This window comes from Dipodomys merriami, unplaced genomic scaffold (genome assembly GCF_024711535.1).
Source record: "Dipodomys merriami isolate MVZ:Mamm:240054 unplaced genomic scaffold, mDipMer1.0.p SCAF_37, whole genome shotgun sequence".
NCBI classification, from domain to species: domain Eukaryota; kingdom Metazoa; phylum Chordata; class Mammalia; order Rodentia; family Heteromyidae; genus Dipodomys; species Dipodomys merriami.
The window spans coordinates 98,421-111,069 of record NW_027205270.1 but is presented as its reverse complement, the minus strand read 5'-3'; the positions used below and the strand labels follow the sequence as shown (position 1 = coordinate 111,069).

Here is a 12,649-nt window from a genome sequence, read left to right as displayed (position 1 = left end):
GAAACAGGGAAGGGCACTTATAAAAGATTCCAACATTCATATGAAATAATAAATGGGTGAATGTCTTCAAAAATGAGAATTGTCAGGCCAGGCACTGGTAACTCATGCCTATAATCCTAGCTACTCAGAAGGCTGAGATCTGAGGATTGCAATTTGAAGCCAGTCCAGGCAGGAAAGTCTGTGAGACTCTTTCATTAACTACCCAAAAAGCTAGAAGTGAGCTGTGAATCAAGTGGTAGAGTATTTTTTTTGGGGGGGGGGGTCCGGTCGTGGGGCCTGAACCCTGGGCCTGGGCGCTGTCCCTCAGCTCTTCAACTCAAGGCTAGCGCTCTAAAGTGGTAGAGTATTAAGCCTTGAGCAAAAGAGCTCAGGAATAGTGCCCAGGCCCTCAGGTCAAGTCCAGGAGCAGCACAAAAAATTGAATCATCAGATGTTAAATCATATTACAAGGTTAGAATAAATGAATGATTTAATCCTGGTACAGATACACAGAATCTCAGTGGAATGAAATAGAAAAACCAGAAAACCAAGTACTTAATGGCCAACAAAGATAGCATTTCAGATCAAGGAAATGTTGAACTTGGTGTTGGGATATCTGGTTAGCTGTTTAGAAAATAGTAAACATACACACCAGACACTAAAATAAATTATAAATGCTTATAATAATAAGCAATCAAATAATAGAAGAACACATAAGTAAATACATAATTTTAAGGGAGGGAAGGCTTCTAATTATAAAGCCTAGGTGAAAACACAAACCACAAATTATTTGGAATATACATAATAGTATATAGTTATTATTCTTAATATTATAAAGAGTACTCAAACAAGAAATAACATATCTGTAAAAAATAGGTAAAAGATAGAAACAGATAATTAACCAAAATGGGATGCAACTGCTAATAATTATTTGGAAAAAAATCTGTAGCACAGATAGTCAAAAATACCACTTAAGATAAGAGATTCTCATATGTAACTGACAGGGAAGTGAAAGGTAAGATTCGGTGTTGAGAGGAAGATATCAAGAAACATCTCCTCAAGCTGAGACATAGCTTGATAATATAACTCAGAGAAGAATCTCCCTTTGTCACAGTAAGCTACTCCCAGGAAAACAATCCTAGCTATCCAGTTTTATATGCCATAATAGAAGCTGGGAACTTTTCACGATGCCCTGTAGTAGGATTTTTTTTTCTGCTAGTCCTAGGGCTTGAACTTAGGGCCTGAGTACTGTCCCTGAATATTTTTGCACAAGGCTAACACTCTACCACTTGACCCCAAGCTTTACTTCTTACCTTTTTGAGTAGTGTATCTGAGATCCTCAGCCTCCTAATGCAATAGGATTTTGGCACAGTGTGTCAATGGAAAATTTCAGCCATTGAAACCATTTCAGATTACCTATAGTAATCTTAAGTGTAGTCATCTCCAAGTTGGTGACATATTCATGATTTCATTTTATTCCTTGTTTGGACCACAGTGGGACTCAGAATAAAGAAAAACATTATATTCTAAAGAGCTGACAGTGGTTGTCTGTAAATGATGGGGTTTCAGATGACTCGGTTTTTCTTTGGACTTTTCTGTTCTCTCGAGTTCTGCCTTGAGCATACATTCGTTTTGCAGTTTTTAAGTTATTTAAAACAAGAGATAAAGTCAGGAAGGTACAGTTGTAAGAATGCTCATGGAACAGGCTTAGGTGTTTTGAGAGACAATTCAGATAGTTGAAGGCTGAAGTCTTATACCATCTAGGGAACCACGCCTTACAGGTAACCAGACAAGGATCAAAGGAGGCCTGTTCCCTGTGCCTCCCTTCCCTGAAAAGCCATCAAGAAACAGATCCAAATATTCATTGTTTCCCCATCAAGGTCTAGAGAGAACATTTTTACTCCATTGACTGGAAGAAAAATCTAACCCTTCTGTATATACAGGAAGTATCTCACAAGTATGTATATGTTAAAAAATACAATTCATTCTATTGGGCATTAGAAAACATTGGCTTCCTAGCTGGACACTGATGACTCACACCTGTAATCCTAGCTACCCAGGAAGCTGAGATCTGAGGATTACAATTCAAAACCAGCCCAGACAGGAAAAGTCCTTGAGATTCTTACCATTAATCACCAAAAAGCCAGACGTGGAGTGGAGCCTTGTCTCAAGTAGTGCTAGACTTGATTTAAAATAATAATTTTTTAAAAAGCTCAGGAATAGCACTTAGTCCCTGAGTTCAAGCCCCAGGATATGAGACAGAGAGAAAGAGGTGTGGGGGGGGGGGGGGGGAAGAGGGGAGAAAGGGAAGGGGAGGAGCAAGAGAAGAGGGAAGGAGGAAGGAAGAGGAAGAAGGTAAGGAAAAGGAAGGGAGGGAAGAGGTATGAGATAGGCAGACCGAAGAGAGGGAGGAAGGGGAGGGAGGGAGAGAAGAAGGGAAGGAGGAAGGAAAATACTTTCTAACTTAGCATGCTAGGAAAACTCTAGTTAGAGCACATTACACACTAACTATGTGAGCTTCTGTCAAATATTATCACCTTGCCCCCAGGATGTACAGGTGATCCTTCTTAATTCTAGAAGTTGGCAGTATGGTTGTAAAATGTGACTTCCTGTTGGAGAGGATAGTGTTGCCCCGATATAACTCAGTAGTAAGCATCTGGTCTTTCCTGACTCCATCTGAGAAGTGATGGAAAGCGGCCACCACAAAGCCATCACACTGGAGTTGCTACCTGTATAAACATAATATATAAATATAGCCATGGCCTATGCAGATTCTAGCAAGAAATGATCTATAGTATATAAGAATATAGTAGTAAGGGGTCTGGAAAGGTGCCTCAGTGGTAGAATGCTTGCCACACATGCATGAATTCCTGGGTTCAATTCCTCAGCACCACATAAGCAGAAAAAGCCAGAAGTGGCTCTGTGGCTCAAGTGGTAGAGTGCTAGCCTTGAGCTGAAGAGCTGAGGGACAGCACCCAGGCCCAGAGCTCAGGCCCCATGACTGGCAAAAAAAAAAAAGAATACAGTAGTAAGTATGTGTTTGGCAAAAGAGCCACCAAGGACCTGTATGTCCTTAAGTAGCAATCTGAGAAAAAGAAGATAAAGACAACAAATTGTAATGCCAGAATATCATGGGGAGGTGGCAGCATTGGGTCCTTTGGAGGACTGATTTTTCAATCCTCAGTTATGATACAGGATTTCTTATTTAATTTTAAAAAAACAATAAAAGGAATCAGAAGTTATCATCCCAGGAAGGATGAACTTGAGTTCAGGAAAAAGAGCAGTGAGGATTCAGAACATAGCCATGCTGTGTGTCTGTTTGAGCCCTCAGCTAACTCTGGACTTAGGGCAGTGAAAAGGTTAAACCTGAACTTTCAATCCAGCTTCAGTATTATGGACTTTTTTAAGGAAACATTTTGTCAAAACTGAAACAAATAAATGGCTCTGGTGAGTTGAACAGGTGATTCCATAATCCTGTGGCCAGTGGTGATATGGTGAGAAGGAAGAGCATTGTAATCAATAAGCCTTTGGAAGACTCTACCTTGTTTGGTATACATCACGTAGAATTCTTTGGTTGTACTAGGTTGAGCTATGGTTAGAAGCCTGCTAACATGAGCAAAAGCAACTTCATTGAAATGCTGTTGGGAGCTCCCAGAACCAGCAGGAAAGCTGGGGAATTGTACCTGGGAGTGAATAGTGAGACAGGTAATTCCCAGGATCCAGGAATCAGGAATTACAGAGTCCATCTTATTTCAGAATCTGTTCAGCAGACCAATACTGTAATGTACAGACTCTATCCAATTTCTCTCTTTGTCTTTTACAAGTCATACACTCAGGAGAAACAATTGTGAGGGAAATAAGGCCTTTGATCATGGTAGTCAGTTAGTAAAATTGTGGGGCAAAAAGTAATGCCCAGAAACAATAGGGTACTGTTAGAAAGTGAAGTGCTTGCTGGGTAGCCCCAAAGCAACAACTGTGTTCACAGAGACATGGATGCTGAAGTTCATTTCAAAAATGACTATCAAAAATTAATATTCTCATGTATCATTCCGTAGATGAATGGTTCGTCCAACTAATTATTCTGTCTGGATTCTGCTTTCAAAGGAAAAATAAGGACAGAACGGGGTTTGATGACAAGCTTGAGATCAGTACATTTTTCTGGAAATCACAGCATGCCACAAATTCAACAAGATTTGTAGGATTACTCAGACAGTGACAGTTATGGCAGGGACACCTGCTTCTGTGAAGGCAGTCTTGACCAGAAAAGATAACAGAGACGGGGTTCTCACAAACCTTTTGGCTGGGCTATCTTTGAACCATAATCCTGCCAATCTCAGCCTCCCAAATAGTTAAGATCATAGTCATGAGCCACCATATCAAGCTTATTTTGCTGATTTTTGAGAAATTGCACCAAATGTAAAAGAATTGCTCAGATAGTAAGAAAAGACAAATGTTTCAACTTCAAATATATAAAAATAGCTGAAGTTATAAAGTTGATACTCCCAGGAACATCCTAGACAAAATTGTTATAGCAGATAGAAATTGAAAACCTAAGTTATCTACCAAGAAGAAATCACAACAAAATTTAGCTACTTAAAAAAATCATTAAAAGACTGATGGGAAAATACTACAAGGATGCTACAGAGATAATACAATTTGATTCCATCAAAGGACTTAACAAAGTGAACACATCCAGTTGAACAACATGGATGAGAAATATGAGTTTTTTTTTTTTTGTTTGTTTTTGTTTTTTTTTTTTTTTTTTTTTTTTTTTTGTCGGTCGTGGGGCTTGAACTCTGGGCCTGGGCGTTGTCCCTCAGCTCTTCAGCTCAAGGCAAGCGCTCTACCACTTGAGCTACAGCGCCACTTCCGGTTTTCTGGTGGTTTATTGGAGATAGGAGTCTCACGGTTGCTCCTGCCCGGGCTGGCTTTGAACCACGATCCTCAGATCTCAGCCTCCTGAGTAGCTAGGATTACAGGCGTGAGCCACCAGCGCCCGGCGAGAAATATGAGTTTTTAAAAAGTTCGTAGTTGAGGGCTGGGAAGGTGGCTCAGTGGTAGAGCGCTTGCCTTGCATGCATGAGGCCCTGGGTTCAGTTCCTGAGCCCCACATAAGCAGAAAAAAAAAGCCAGAAGTGGTGCTGTGGCTCAAGTGGTAGAGCGCTAGCCTTGAGGTGAAGAGCTGAGGGACAGCGCCCAGGCCCAGAGTTCAGGCCCACAACCAGACCGAAAAAAAAGTTTGTAGTTGATTGGTAGATGACATGGAACAAGGACAGTGGTCTCCTTAAATGAGCAGAGCCCTCTGCACACGCTACATGAACTCACCAATGAACTTTTGCCCTAGCATCCTCAAAAACTATCTATTGATGTGTTGTATTGACCTTGAAGGGATACTTCAGACTGTGCCCATGGGACTTCTCCACTGAGAATTTTGTGAGCAAATTAAAGACATGTAAGACAAATTTCTCAAATTTATAAGTATGTCACACCCACAACAGTAGCATAAATGTTGGATAAGAGAATATTCAAAAGGAGTCAGTGGGGGGGGGGGAGGATTGGGCTAGAATAATTGATTACAGCTAATCAGCCAGGTTAAAATGAACCTCAACATATTTGACAGTGAGTATTTATGTTAAGAATAATGATTTCATGTAATTGTAACTCCTCTGTACAGTATGTTCACAAATAAAATTAAATTAAATTAAAAAAAAAAGAATAATGATTTCATGTGAGTCCAGGTTGATGGCAGTTGAGGTAGAAAAAAGAGCTCTAAGCCTGAGCTGGCCACAAGATTATATAGCTCAACAGCATTCCAGGGCTGCCAGCAAAGCTGGTGGAGATTCAAATTCCACTTGTGAAATCAGGTCATAGGAGATATTCTTCCTCCTGTATTCTTTTTTTTAATTTCTTAATTTTTACTGTAAAGCTGATGTACAGAGAGGTTACAGTTATATATCAGGTAATGAGTACATTTCCTTTTGAATAGTTTTACCCTCTCCCTCATTCTCTCCCAGTTTTTCCCCTCCCAACTTCCCTCCTTCCCAAGTTGTATAGTTCATTTCCAATATAGTACCTAGTAGGTTTCACTGCTGAATTGGTTCACTCTTTGTCCCACCATTTCTGTGCCTCTCCTTCCCCTCCCCAAATCAGATAAACATATATATAAGACACAGGGTACAGCAATCAAAAACATGAACAGAATATAATAAACTAAAGAAAATGAAAAAGTCAAACAGTACAATAAAAAACCTCTTGTTTCCATTTCTTGAAGTTCATTTCAATAAGCATCATTTTATATGATCATATGCACATGATTATTGAGCCCTAGTTATCCTCTCCTAAGAATATCCTTCTTGGTTCTCACTCTGTGACTATTTAGACTGCTGTTTAATCATGTCCAAGTGTGATTATTCAAGAAATAAGAATGGCCAATAGGCACATGAAGAGGTGTTCAGCATCTCTGGCCATAAAAGAAATGCAAATCAAAACAACATTGAGATTCCACCTCACTCAGTTAGAATGGCCATTATCAAGAACACTAACAATAACAGATGCTGGCGGGGATGTGGCCAAAAGGGAACACTGTTACACTGTTGGTGGGAATATAGACTTGTTCAACCACTCTGGAAAGCAGAATGGAGGTTCCTCAAAAGATTAAACATAGAGCTTCCCTATGACTTCCTTCTGTATTCTTGCCCAGAGCTTTCAGTCAGTGCCTCTGGGATACTGTTGCCTATTTCTGACTTTCTTGCTGTCCCTTCTAGCTTGGGGCCTTTGGAAATAGCCCTACACCTCTCTAAACTTATATTACTCTTCTGTCAAATGGGCAGAATAAGAAAAGCTATGTCCCAAAGTTTTTATAAGAATTAACGTAGATAGTATGTGTAAGACCTTCAGCACAGGAGGGCACCTGGTTTTTGTTGTGGTTGCTACTGTTCTTGTCATTATTGCTCTGTGGTGAGGTATTTTAAGAAATGCACTTAAGAAAAAATAACTTTGTCTTGAGGTAAAAATTTTAGACTTAGGAAAAAAATTATCCAAGTTATGGAAACAACTCAGATACCCTACATAGAGAGAATAGCCATTAGAGAAAATAATATTATATCATTTGCAGGGAAATGGATGGACCTAGAACTAATCATGTTAAGTGAAGTAAGCTAAGCAAACAGCACCAGTTTTCTCTCATATGTAGAAGCTTGATCTAAAATACACCAAAACATAATAACTTATACAGGTCTCTAAGCATTTATTCACAGTGAGACCAAAGAAGGATACTCTTGGGAGAGGAATAGAAAGGCCCAATACCTATGTGCATCTGATCATACAAAATAATATTTATTGAAATGAAGTCTAGGAAATGGAAACTAGATTTTTTTCTTTGTTGTCATTTTGTTTTCTTTTCAAAAGATGAACAAATGCAACAATGGTATTCACTAGACACTATGTTGAAAATGAATTATACAACCTGTGGCTGGGGACTGTAGGAAAAAACTGGGAGAGAGCCAGGGAAAGGTTGATATTGTCCAAAAAGAAATGTACCCATTACCTGACTTACGTAATGTAACCCATCTGTACATCACCTTTATAATAACAATTAAAAAGTTAAAAATTATATCTATGACAAGGCACTGATAGCTTACACCTGTAATCTTAGCTACTCAGGAGGCTGAGATCTGAGGATCAAGGTATGAAGCCAGCCCAGAAAGACAAAGCCAAGATATTTATCTCCAATTAATCAGCAAAAAGCCAGAAGTGGAGCTAGCTATTTTGAGGATTTTGGGGGTTTTTTGGTGGGTTTTTGAGGGGGGAAGGGAGCAGGGGTTGGAAGGGATTGTTTGTTCATTTGCTTTGGTTCAAGTGGTAGACACTGGCCTTGAGCCAAAAAGCTAAAGGAAATGCAAGGCCCTGAGTTCAAGCCTCAATACCAACATTAAATAAACAAAATATAGAACTCAGAATATGAAGGTGTTAGTTATTATTCTGTGTAACAAAGTACTCCCCAATTTAGCAGATTAACTCAATAGCATTTCCTATCAACAGTTCTAAAAGGATTCAGAAGTAGCTAAGCCAAAGGCTCTGGCTCAGGGTATCTCCCTGAGGGTCCTGTCAAGACATCAGTTGAGATAAGACTCTTCTCTGTAGGCCTGACAAGACTAGAGTGGCTTATTCCTGTGACTGTTGACTGGAGAACTCTGTCCTACCATATGCACCTTTCCATTGATCATCCTGGTATCTTGGCAACTAGCTTTTCTGAGTGAATTAGCCAGGATAGCAAGCACATAAAGCAGGCAGAAGTTCCGGTGCCTTTTATGACCTAACCTCTGAAATCACATACCTTCCTTAGTATTTTTCACAGAGAACACTTGGAGACAGTTTGAGAGTGGACTTCACAAGGTTGTGAGCACCAGGAGGTAGAGATGGCTTGAGGGTGGCTCTAACCAGGAGCTTGGGACCACACAGACTCAGAGTAAACCCAGTGGCTAACCTCAGATACAGAAGGAGACCACTGTAGAGAATTCAAACCAGTAGGCAGAGGCTTCAGCAAAACCAGTGTCAACACGGCTTAAGGAAGGACCTTAAATATACACCAAACTGGGTGGGGGTCGCTTACACCTGTAATTCTAGCTACTCAGGAAGCTGAGATCTAAGGATTGTGGTTCAAAGTCAGCCCAGGCAGAAAAGTCTGTGAGATTCTTATCTCTAATGAACCACCAAAAAGTCAGAAATTGAGTTGTGGCTCAAGTGGTAGAGCATTAGCCTTGAGTAAAAGAAGCTCAGGAACAGTACCTAGGCCTTGACACCAAGCCCCAGGACTGGCACCAAAAATAAATAAAATGAACTACACCAAGTAAAAGCAGATGCCTCAGATTGTGAACCCCAAATATTAGAACTGTCCTCTCAGACAGCTCTCACAGAGCTCTGAGCTAGCTGCAAATTCAGAAGAGATACTTCATTCCATGGTTGGGAAAGAATTTTGTGAAGTGAAACTCATCTTGGCTCCATTTCTTCTACTTTGAAAGGAAAAGAAAAAAATTATTGAAATATGAGGTCTTTGTTTCTGAACCAGTATGACCTGGAGAAACTATTAAAGAGCTAAAATGATTCCAGTGTCTGGGATCCCTTTACCACTTTTGCTTTTAAGAACAAAGTTCTGTGGTGATTGCTTTACATTTAGCCTGGGGTTGGAGGGAAGTCTGCAAAATCAGGAATTCCCAACATTTTTATGAGGCAGAATCTTTAGATCATGGAAGGGGCAGGGATTTTGGCGCTGTTTGTCTCCCTGGGAACCTTGACAGATGGTTAGGAAGGGATGCAGTTGCAGCTTTGGGGGATTCTGGCTGGGTAAGTTTCAGACATCCACCACAGAACCAGACTCCATGTTGAGACTGAAACAATGAGCAGTATGCTGAAGCTCTGCTGGGGATTTCTACTGGGAGAGCTGAGAATTCACTCATTTGCTCCTAGCATCCTCCAAGAGAAACTGTCATTGGTGGATAAGGCAGTGAGACTCTATCTTAGCCAGTGTGTATGTGTACAAAATCTAGAAAACGTCCACAAGAAATTGAAGACTAGAACAAACCACTGCCATTCCCCTCTCAGGCTGCTCTTTATGCTCATTGAAATGAATGGTCAGTGGAACAGGACATGATTTCTAGACTTCTGTCTGGACTCTAGAAGAAATTCTACAGTTTCTTCCAGTGAAGATGCAGGTTGAAACCATCCTAGCCCAGTCCAGAAGCCACTGCTGAGTAATGAGCAGAATTATACCAGCAGTCCAACCTCAAAAGGCCAAGCAATGCTGACAGAATACCAGTGGCTCACGCCTATAATCCTAACTTCTCAAGGAGGCTGAGATCTGAGAATCACAGTTCAAAGCCAGCCTGGGGAGAAATGTCTGAGACTCTTATCTCCAATTAATCACAAAAAGCCAGAAGTGGAGCATACTAGCCTTACACAAAAGAAGCTCAGGGACAGAGCTCAGTCCTTGAGTTCAAGTGAAGGACTAGCACCCCCCCCCCAAAAAAAAAAGCCAAGGCAGAACTGCCATCTTGCCAAAATGACAAACACAAAGGGAAAGAGGAGAGGTGCTCGATACATGTTCTCTAGGCCCTTCAGGAAACATGGAGTTGCTCCTTTGGCCACATACATGAGAATCTACAAGAAGGGTGGTATTGTAGACATCAAGGGAATAGGTACTGTTCAAAAAGGAATGCCCCACAAATGTTACCATGGCAAAACTGGAAGGGTCTATAATGTTACCCAGCATGCTGTTGGCCTTGTTGTGAACAAGCAAGTTAAAGGCAAGATCCTTGCCAAGAGGATTAATGTGCGTATTGAGCATATTAAACACTCTAAGAGCCAAGATAGCTTCCTGAAATGATTGAAGGAAAATGACCAGAAAAAGAAGGAAGCCAAAGAGAAAGGAATCTGGATTCAACTGAAGCACCAGCCTGCTCTACCCAGAGAAGCACACTTAGTGAGAACCAACAGAAAGGAGCCTGAGCTATTGGAACCTATTCCCTATGAATTCATGGCCTAAAAGACTGCTGGACTATTAAAAAAAAAAAAAAGGCCAAAGGATGGAGGTGGCATGAGTAGACCATGTGTAGCCTATCAGTGAATGTCTCAAGAAAAGATTTCAGTCAGGGCCTTAGTGGGTATGAAGTCAGTTGAGTCTCATGACAGGTATGGTATGACTGCCTGAGAAGAAACACACAGAAAAGACAAACTACCTCCAGGCACAAAGCTAAAACTCTTGGCTATAGCTATTGTCTCCCACTTTTACCAAAGAGATTTCTTAGTTCAAAGAATTACAAGCTAGGTACTATCATCTTAGCTACTCAGGAAGGTAGGACTAGAAGGATTGTGATTCAAGGGAAGTCCAGACAAGGGAGAGACACCCCTCCTCTCTCTATCTCAACCAATAAAAGGCTGGGTACATTGGTCATCGCAGTCATCCTAGCTACATGGGAAGTGTAGACAGGGTGGTGGTCCAGGTTTGCTTAAGCAATAAGTGAAACCTTGTTTGACACATAACAAAAGCAAGGGCAAGAGGTGTGCTCAAATGGTTAGAGTACCTGCCTAGGAAGCATGAGGCTCTGAGTTCAAGTCCCAGTACCACAAAAATAATAATAAACCTGCAATTAACTCTCCATTTTCTATCTGTATCTGGGCCCCACATGTTAAATAGAACCACATAGTCACTAACAGAACCAACCTTAACTCACCACGATACTAAACAAAGAAGATCTTCCTAAAGATGATGATGCAAGCAATTGCTTACCAATGTGAAAAGAGTCATTGTATGAGAATAATATTCTCAAAGAATTTCAATGTCTCTACTCCTAAGAAACAGACAAACGGTATTGGACAATTACTAAAACCAATATTGAATCTACAATATTGAAACTACAAAGAGATGGAAAAAAGTGATGAAATTTGAACTTTCCATGGACCAATGAGTAACAGATTGGATGTTAGTAAAGTAAATCAGATGAGTGAAAAAAAATAAGCAGGGAACTTTTTCCAGAAATCAGAAAGGAACAAAGACAAAAATAATAATAGAAGAAAAGAAAGCTAAAAAATAGAAGTCAGAGATCCCATAGACAGATAGTTTGAAAAGAAAACTAAGGTTGACACAGCTAACAAAAAGAGAACTTTCTTAAACTAAAAATAATTTGTTCTTACGATTGGAAGCATTAATGTCAATGCAATTTAACCAGCTTGGTTTTGTTTGTTTGTTTGTTTGTTTGTCTATGTAAGCTGGTATCAGGTCTTAAACTCAGGGCATCACACTCTTGCTTAGCTTTTCACTCACAGCTGGTGTTTTATTACTTGACCCATGTCTCCAGTCTGGCATTTTGTTGGTTAATTACAGATGAAGTCTCAGAGTTTTCTGCCTGGACTGGTTTCTAACATGATTCTCACATGTCAACCTTCTGAGTAGCAAGGATTACAGTCATAAGACAACAGCACCCTAGTTTTTAATTACAAAAAAAAGGAGGGGCTGGGAAGGTGGCTCAGTGGTAAAGCGCTTGCCTTGCATGCCTGAGCCCCTGGGTTCGATTCCTCAGCACCACATAAGCAAAAAGAAAAAAGCCAGAAGTGGCGCTGTGGCTCAAATGGTAGAGCACTAGCCTTGAGCTGAAGAGCTGAAGGACAGCGCCCAGGCCCAGAGTTCAGGCCCCATGACCGGCCCCCCCCCCCAAAAAAAATTTACAGGCATGGAGGTAAAAAAATAAAAGTTCCTTACAGAGGGACATTAGAAATCTAGCTTCCAGTGTTCATCAATTACAAGCCAGAAGGACTGATGGAAGGCCTATGGGATCCATAGGTTGTGACCCAAATTAAAATACATAGCCATGGGCCTGGATGAGAACACAATATATCATCTCAGATGTGGAACAGTTCGTTAGGTAACCATGCTTCTTACATGCTCTACTGGCAAAGGCTGTTCAAGATCCTCTTCAGCTAAACAACCGCTGTCCAAAGGGAAAATCCTCAAAATAGGGAAGATGTGGTATAGGAAAATCAGTGATAATATGTCCAAGTAATGATGCATCAATTTAGTTATACAAATACAGGTGCCAAAAAATGATTAGATGAGAAGCTACATGTATAAACAATGTAATAGGGATATGAAATCAGATGGCGATCATCAAAACATAAC

The 12,649-nt window shown here is 40.5% G+C and overlaps 1 protein-coding gene and 1 pseudogene across 1 annotated transcript in view; both read left to right on the top strand.

Annotated features, from left to right (window-relative positions):
* The window catches only part of Tgfa (transforming growth factor alpha), a 148,852-nt gene that overhangs the window by 64,102 nt on the left and 72,101 nt on the right, over nucleotides 1-12,649 (top strand). The gene's annotated exons all lie outside the window — the stretch shown is intronic.
* LOC138804555 (large ribosomal subunit protein eL21-like) lies at nucleotides 10,037-10,686 on the top strand (annotated as a pseudogene).